The sequence below is a fragment of the Neofelis nebulosa genome, chromosome 3, assembly GCF_028018385.1.
Source record: "Neofelis nebulosa isolate mNeoNeb1 chromosome 3, mNeoNeb1.pri, whole genome shotgun sequence".
Classification (NCBI taxonomy): Eukaryota; Metazoa; Chordata; class Mammalia; order Carnivora; family Felidae; genus Neofelis; species Neofelis nebulosa.
In genome coordinates, this window is record NC_080784.1 from 189,563,175 (window position 1) to 189,569,226 (window position 6,052).

The 6,052-nt window shown below is 39.4% G+C and overlaps 1 long non-coding RNA gene across 3 annotated transcripts in view; it reads left to right on the plus strand.

Annotated features, from left to right (window-relative positions):
• LOC131507767 (uncharacterized) overlaps positions 1-5,843 on the plus strand; it is a 62,394-nt gene extending 56,551 nt beyond the window's left edge. Inside the window, exon 3 of one of the 3 annotated variants that reach the window (XR_009259693.1) lies at positions 5,200-5,842. This is a non-coding gene — a long non-coding RNA (uncharacterized LOC131507767). Of the gene's footprint in view, positions 1-5,199 lie in introns of all 3 variants that reach the window. The other 2 variants (XR_009259694.1, XR_009259692.1) reach the window with 2 other exon arrangements.
• Positions 5,844-6,052: the final 209 nt, after the last annotated feature.

The window sequence follows — 6,052 nt, forward strand, 5'->3', positions numbered from 1 at the left end:
AAATCAATAAGTCTTCCTAAAATACCTTGTATTACAAATAGTTGATAAATGCTAGGGAGGAAAGTAAAGCAGGAAAGGGGGATGGGACACGGGGGGAATGGAATGTTATATTTTAGCTGGGGTCATCAGAGACCACCTCACTGAGAAGGGCATGTTTGAATAAAGACATGAAGGAGCACTGGAGCGAGCCAGGCAGATGCCTGAGGGAGAAGCAGTCCAGGCTGCAGGAATTGCAAGTACAAAAGCCCAGAGGGGCTAATGTGTTCTGGAAGCTTTGATGAGGCTCTTGTGGCTGGAGCTGAGTGAGCCAGGAGGAACTAGTTAGTAGGTGATAAGATGTTTTAGGGCTTTCTAAGGTCCGGATGGCCGGAAAGCTCCACCACAAAAAACAGGCATCTTTGTCTCATGCTCGCAGTGTTTCTTTTTCTATATTATTCCTTCTGCAGTTATTATCCCCAGAAACCACGCATCTGCACGGGCCTGTGGGCAAATGCTGTTGTCTCAGAAGAGAGGCATGATTGGTACTACAGGAGCAAAATCAGATTTGGTGATCTGATGGGTGAACGTGAAGCCAGACAGGTGGGCAGGAGTGAAGAGGTGAAGTATGGGAAGGAAGCAGGAAGTGAGGGCGTCACAAGGGGAATGGCTTTCGAATGTCGGTGGTGAGCTGGGTGAGGGACTGGCAGCTTCTTACTGGGCCGGCTCTTTGTGATGAGTGGGATGTCTTGCTCAGAGGCGTGCTTTGTTTTGTAGCAAATGTTCAGGTTAGACCTTGCAAAGAGAAGAAGAGAAAACATGCTGACTAGGAATAGTTTGCATATTTTGAGCATGCAGCTGAGAGCATAGAAAGAATATGACTAAAGCGAGTGAAAGGCTGGGCCAAAGCCCCTCTGGTGCCCTGGTTTTAAGAGATATCAGCCGATTATAATAGCATTATAATGAGAAAGAACATCCGTCAGAGACGTGAGGAGTGATGAGAGGTAGGTCCACGTGTGGTCTTATTAGTCTTCCACCACAGGAGGTCTGGAAGAGTTTAAAAGGCCTTTCTCAGGGCGCCTGGGTGGCTTAGATGGTTGGAAGTCTGACTTCGTCTCCCGTCATGATCTCAGGGCATGGGTTGGAGCCCTCGTTGGTCTCTCTGATGTCAGTACAGAGCCTTCTTTGGATCCTCTCTGCCCCTCCCCCATGCTCTCACGCTCGCTCTCTCTCAAAAAAAAAATAAAAGTTAAAATAAATAAATATAACTTAAAAATAAATAAAAGGGATTTCTCACAATCAGAGAAAGGAGAATTTGAGATTGTATTAAAAGGATGCTTTGGTGCCGCGTTCTGGGGAGTGCCCTGAGTATAGATGACCTTCCACTACTCCCCTGCTGACCTTGATTGGAGCCCGTGTAGGAAATAAATACAGCCGTGGCCCATCCATGTTCTATTTCCTGGCCCTCTTTGGCAATGGTGCTTGGAGGGAACCCTGAGCTATAAAAGGTGCACCTGCCCCCCGACCCAGCAGCGTGGATTGCCCACCCTGCCCTAACAGATTGCACTAGTCTGGTTGGAGCAGCAGAACAGGAGGGCGACTATGCAGCATAAAGACTAATTTGGGTTAAACAAATGGGTGATGGAAAATGAAAAGTATCGCCATATCTTCTATTAACTCTGTTCTATACCTCCTGTCTTTCTGAACTGCTGTTTGACTAGAAGATGGAGACTCCCAACAGAATGGAGTAGAATATGTGGCTGATTTGTCATATCCTCTGTGAGCATTCCAGCGGAGGGTGGTGGTTTCTGTACTCCATATTTGCCATCTACACTAAATTAAATATTTCCGATAAAGCTACTTTTTAAATAACAGAACATACTTGAAATTTGAGACCAGTGGGATTCTGTCCAAAGAAAAACTGGAGATATGAATATCAAAAAAATATATACAGTATGTAACTTAGAGAAAGGTTTAATTGTTTTATTTGGGGTGCCTGGGTGGCTCAGTTGGTTAAGTGTCTGACTTCGGCTCAGGTCATGATCTCACAGTTTGTGAGTTCCAGCCCCATATTGGGCTCTGTGCTGATAGCGTGGAGCCTGGAGCCTGCTTCAGATTCTGTGTCTCCCTCTCTCTTTGCCCCTGCCAGTCTCACGCTCTCTCTCTCTCTCTCTCTCTCTCTCTCAAATGAAAATAAAAAAAATAATTAATTGTTTTACTTACAAATTTCAACCAGTATCCTTCACTTTAAATTCAATTAAATTATGATTCGATTTGGGTCAAATCTGAGCAAATTAAATAATATATTTATAGAAAATCATCAGGGTCAGAACCCTCTCAGATAAGGTGGTAAATATGCAATCTCATAAGCAGAGATATTCTTTGTATCTGCTAGAATTTTTTATGGAATTATACATGTGAAAAATGTGAAATTTAGGTAAGTGGAATTAAAGAGTAGAAACCCATTTGCGTTGTCATTCTCATACCATAACTATAGGAGACTTTAATACTTCCCTTACAGAATGGACAGATAATCTCAGCAGAAAATCAACCAGGAAACAATGGCTCTGAATGACATACTGGACCATATGGACTTAACAGATATTTTCAGAACATGTTATCCTAAAGCAACAAAATACACATTCATCTCAAGTGCACCTGGAACGTTCTCCAGAATAGATCACATATTGGGTCACAAATCAGCCCTCAACAGGTATAAAAAGACTGAGAGCATACCATTTATATTTTCGGATGAAAATTGAAATCAATAGTACGAAATTTGAAATCAAGTATAAGAAAAAATTTGGAAAGCCCTCAATATGTGGAGGTTAAAGACATCCTACTAAGGAATAAATAGGTTAACCAGGAAATTGAAGAAGAAATTTTCAAATACATGGAAACAAATGAAAATGAAAACATGTAGCAAAGGCAGTCTTAAGAAGAAAATACATTGCAAATTAAGCCTATCTCAAGAAGCAAGAAAGGTCCCAAATAAAGAACCTAACCTTACACCTAAAGGAACTAGAAACACAGCAGCAAAGAAAGCCCAAAGCCAGCTGAAGAAGGGAAATAATAAAGATTAGAGCAGAAATAAACAATATAGAATCTAAAAACAAAACAAAACAAAACACACACACACAAAAACAAAACAAAAAACCAGTAGAACAGATCAATGAAACTAAGACCTGGTTTTTTGAAAGAATAAACAAAATTGATAAACCCCTAGCCAGACTTCTGAAAAAGAGGACCCAAATAGATAAAATCAAAGATGAAAGAGGAAAGATCACAGCTACTCTCTTTCAGTATTATGTCTGCAACTATCCTGCTATGGGCATTTGTAGATTGATCACTCTCACAGCTGTGTAGCTTTCCTGGTGTGAATATACTATAGTTTAATTATGCATTACATGCATTATCTACCTTTCATAAATACTTAGGTTGTTTTCATTGGTGTGAACACAAAAACCCAACTGTGTTGGGTGTTTAAGTAGGAATGGATTTGCTGGGTCATGTGATAGACATGGGTTTAGCTTGACAGATATTGCCAAAGTTTTGTACAGGGTATTTGTACAAACTTACTTTACCAATGGCAGTTAGGACAATTCAGTTGTTCTCCATATTTTACCAGCATTTGATATTGTCTGTCTTCTTAAAATTTAGCCATTGTGTTGAGTGTATAGTAATTCTGTCTTGTAGTTTTAATTTATATTTTCCTGAAAACTAATAGAATCTTGTCCCATTTCAAAAAGAAGTGTATATAATAACAACTTAGGTTTTGTAAGTATGAGGCAAGAAAGTTGCCCTGAGTCAGACACACTGAAGCTATTACATGGAGGTGGCACACTTTTGGTTTCATGGTGAACCTGAATACAAAGATAAAATGATTGGTTGTGGGAGGTCATATTTTTCTCTGTTCCAGTAGATGTTAAAGCTGATCACTTGAAGGTAAGTATAGAAGAGATTCCAACAGTGTTTGGCATCCAAATCCATTTCAATGCCTAGTTCAGTGGTGTCTTTAAAACGTAAGCCTGCTGCTTGGTTTTTCTTAAACTCTCAATTTATTTTAGTATCATCTCGATTTTCTTAAGGTCATGATCCACATACACAGATATTAATTATGGATGGTACTTTTTTTTTAGTAGTTCAGTAGAGTCTGAATTAATAAAAAAGTGATTCACCTTAAAGAAAATTTATAATATTAAAATCTGTTACATGAATATATGGCAGAAATAATGGAAATAGGACATGAGCATTCTTATAATATTTAAAGAGAAATGGAACCTTAATCAGGGATATTAATCTTGCAAATGGAGGACCCTTGGTGTTGTACCTCTTTCTGTGGTCTGAAGTTCCTTGATGTATATTCAATTAGGGACAAAAACGGTATGTTGGTAATGGTGGTTATGATTCATAAAACCTTGAAGACTACATTAAATGCTGTCCATATGTTACATCAGATATATTGCTGCTTTCTGAGGAAAAGTCTAGTTTTACTACAATTTGCTTCCCAGCGAGAGCTCTGGTAGCCTTTGATCCAAGTGAAAGTTTGGTTAAGTGCTTGCCTCCATTTTTACAAAGTGTTAGCCTTAACTCCTTCCCATCTGATGTTTACATAATATAAAAACCTGTCATTCATTGAAGATTTACTGTGTGTTAAACATGTTATATTTCTTGTTTCATGTAATCCTGCAACAACCCCATGAAGGAAGTTTTGTTATTATCCCATTTCACAGGTATAGAAACGAAGGCAAATAGAAGTTGAATAACTTACCCAAGGTGACTTAGCTAGTCAGTTTTGAAGCTGACCTTTGAATTCAGATTTGGCTGTGACAAATACTAGCTTTGTGCCCTCCGTAAGTTGTTTTAACTTTCTAGGTCTGTTTCTTCTTCTGAAGAAATGAGAAAATACCAACAATATTGGGTAATAACGAAGATTAAGGAAGATGATAGCTCTAAAGGGTTTAGTATGTACATGCGAACATGACTTGAGTAAGCACTCCACATGACAGCTAGTGTTGTTGTCTGTAAGTGTTATTACCGTCAGTAATCATTATCGGCCAGGTGGATTTCTAGGTGCTCACGACAGTTCTGCAAGGCAGTCATCATTATCCACTGTTGAAAGAGACTGAGTAATGTGTCCATTGTTTTATCAATTAAGTGTGAAATTCAAGAAGTTTTCCCTTCTTATATACAATCCTGTAACCCTGTCTCTTCATTTCATAGGTATTATCTCCGGTTAGCTACTCAGAATCTTTGTATTCTAGGTTAGATCAGAGCCCACTTTGAGCTCTCTGCTTCCCAGCTCCAAACACAAGCCCTCCTGAAGGAAGACGAAATTGTGGAGAATGGTGAACGGAGCATGCCTTCTGTCTCCCTCCCAGGAGATCTGCATTGTAACCTTATCACGCTGTGCCACCAGGCTGTTATACATCTAGCATTAGCTTATTTAGCCTTTTGGGAATTGCTTTCCTGGAATTATTGTGCAGCTTTACCTTTAACTTCTATGGAAAGTCACTTCAAAGACCTTTTGAAATTTATCATTGCACTTGCCTCTGAGAACATTGCCCTCCATAGCACTTGGTGTCCCATTAATAAAGTCTCACTTGAGATGATTTTTCCGGGAAAAGCTTATGCTTGTGCTAAGGAACTAGTAAGTTTCATTCTTTCTAATACTAGGAATTCTGTAATTGCTTGTTTCACAATTTTTAGTAAGAAAGCTCAGAATCAAATTTCAACTTAACTACAATAATTATTTTGACATATTTAGGTTGTGATATTGTAATAGGCTGCTGGAACAGGAGGATGTTTGAAAACTGAAGACAATACAACTTAGTGAAATCTTTCTTGAGCATAACTTTTATTTTGGAGTCATTCTGGGTTTATGGAAAAGTTTCTTTTTTAAATTTTTTTTTCAACGTTTTTTATTTATTTTTGGGACAGAGACAGAGCATGAACGGGGGAGGGGCAGAGAGAGAGGGAGACACAGAATCGGAAACAGGCTCCAGGCCCCGAGCCATCAGCCCAGAGCCTGACGTGGGGCTCGAACTCACGGACCGCGAGATCGTGACCTGGCTGA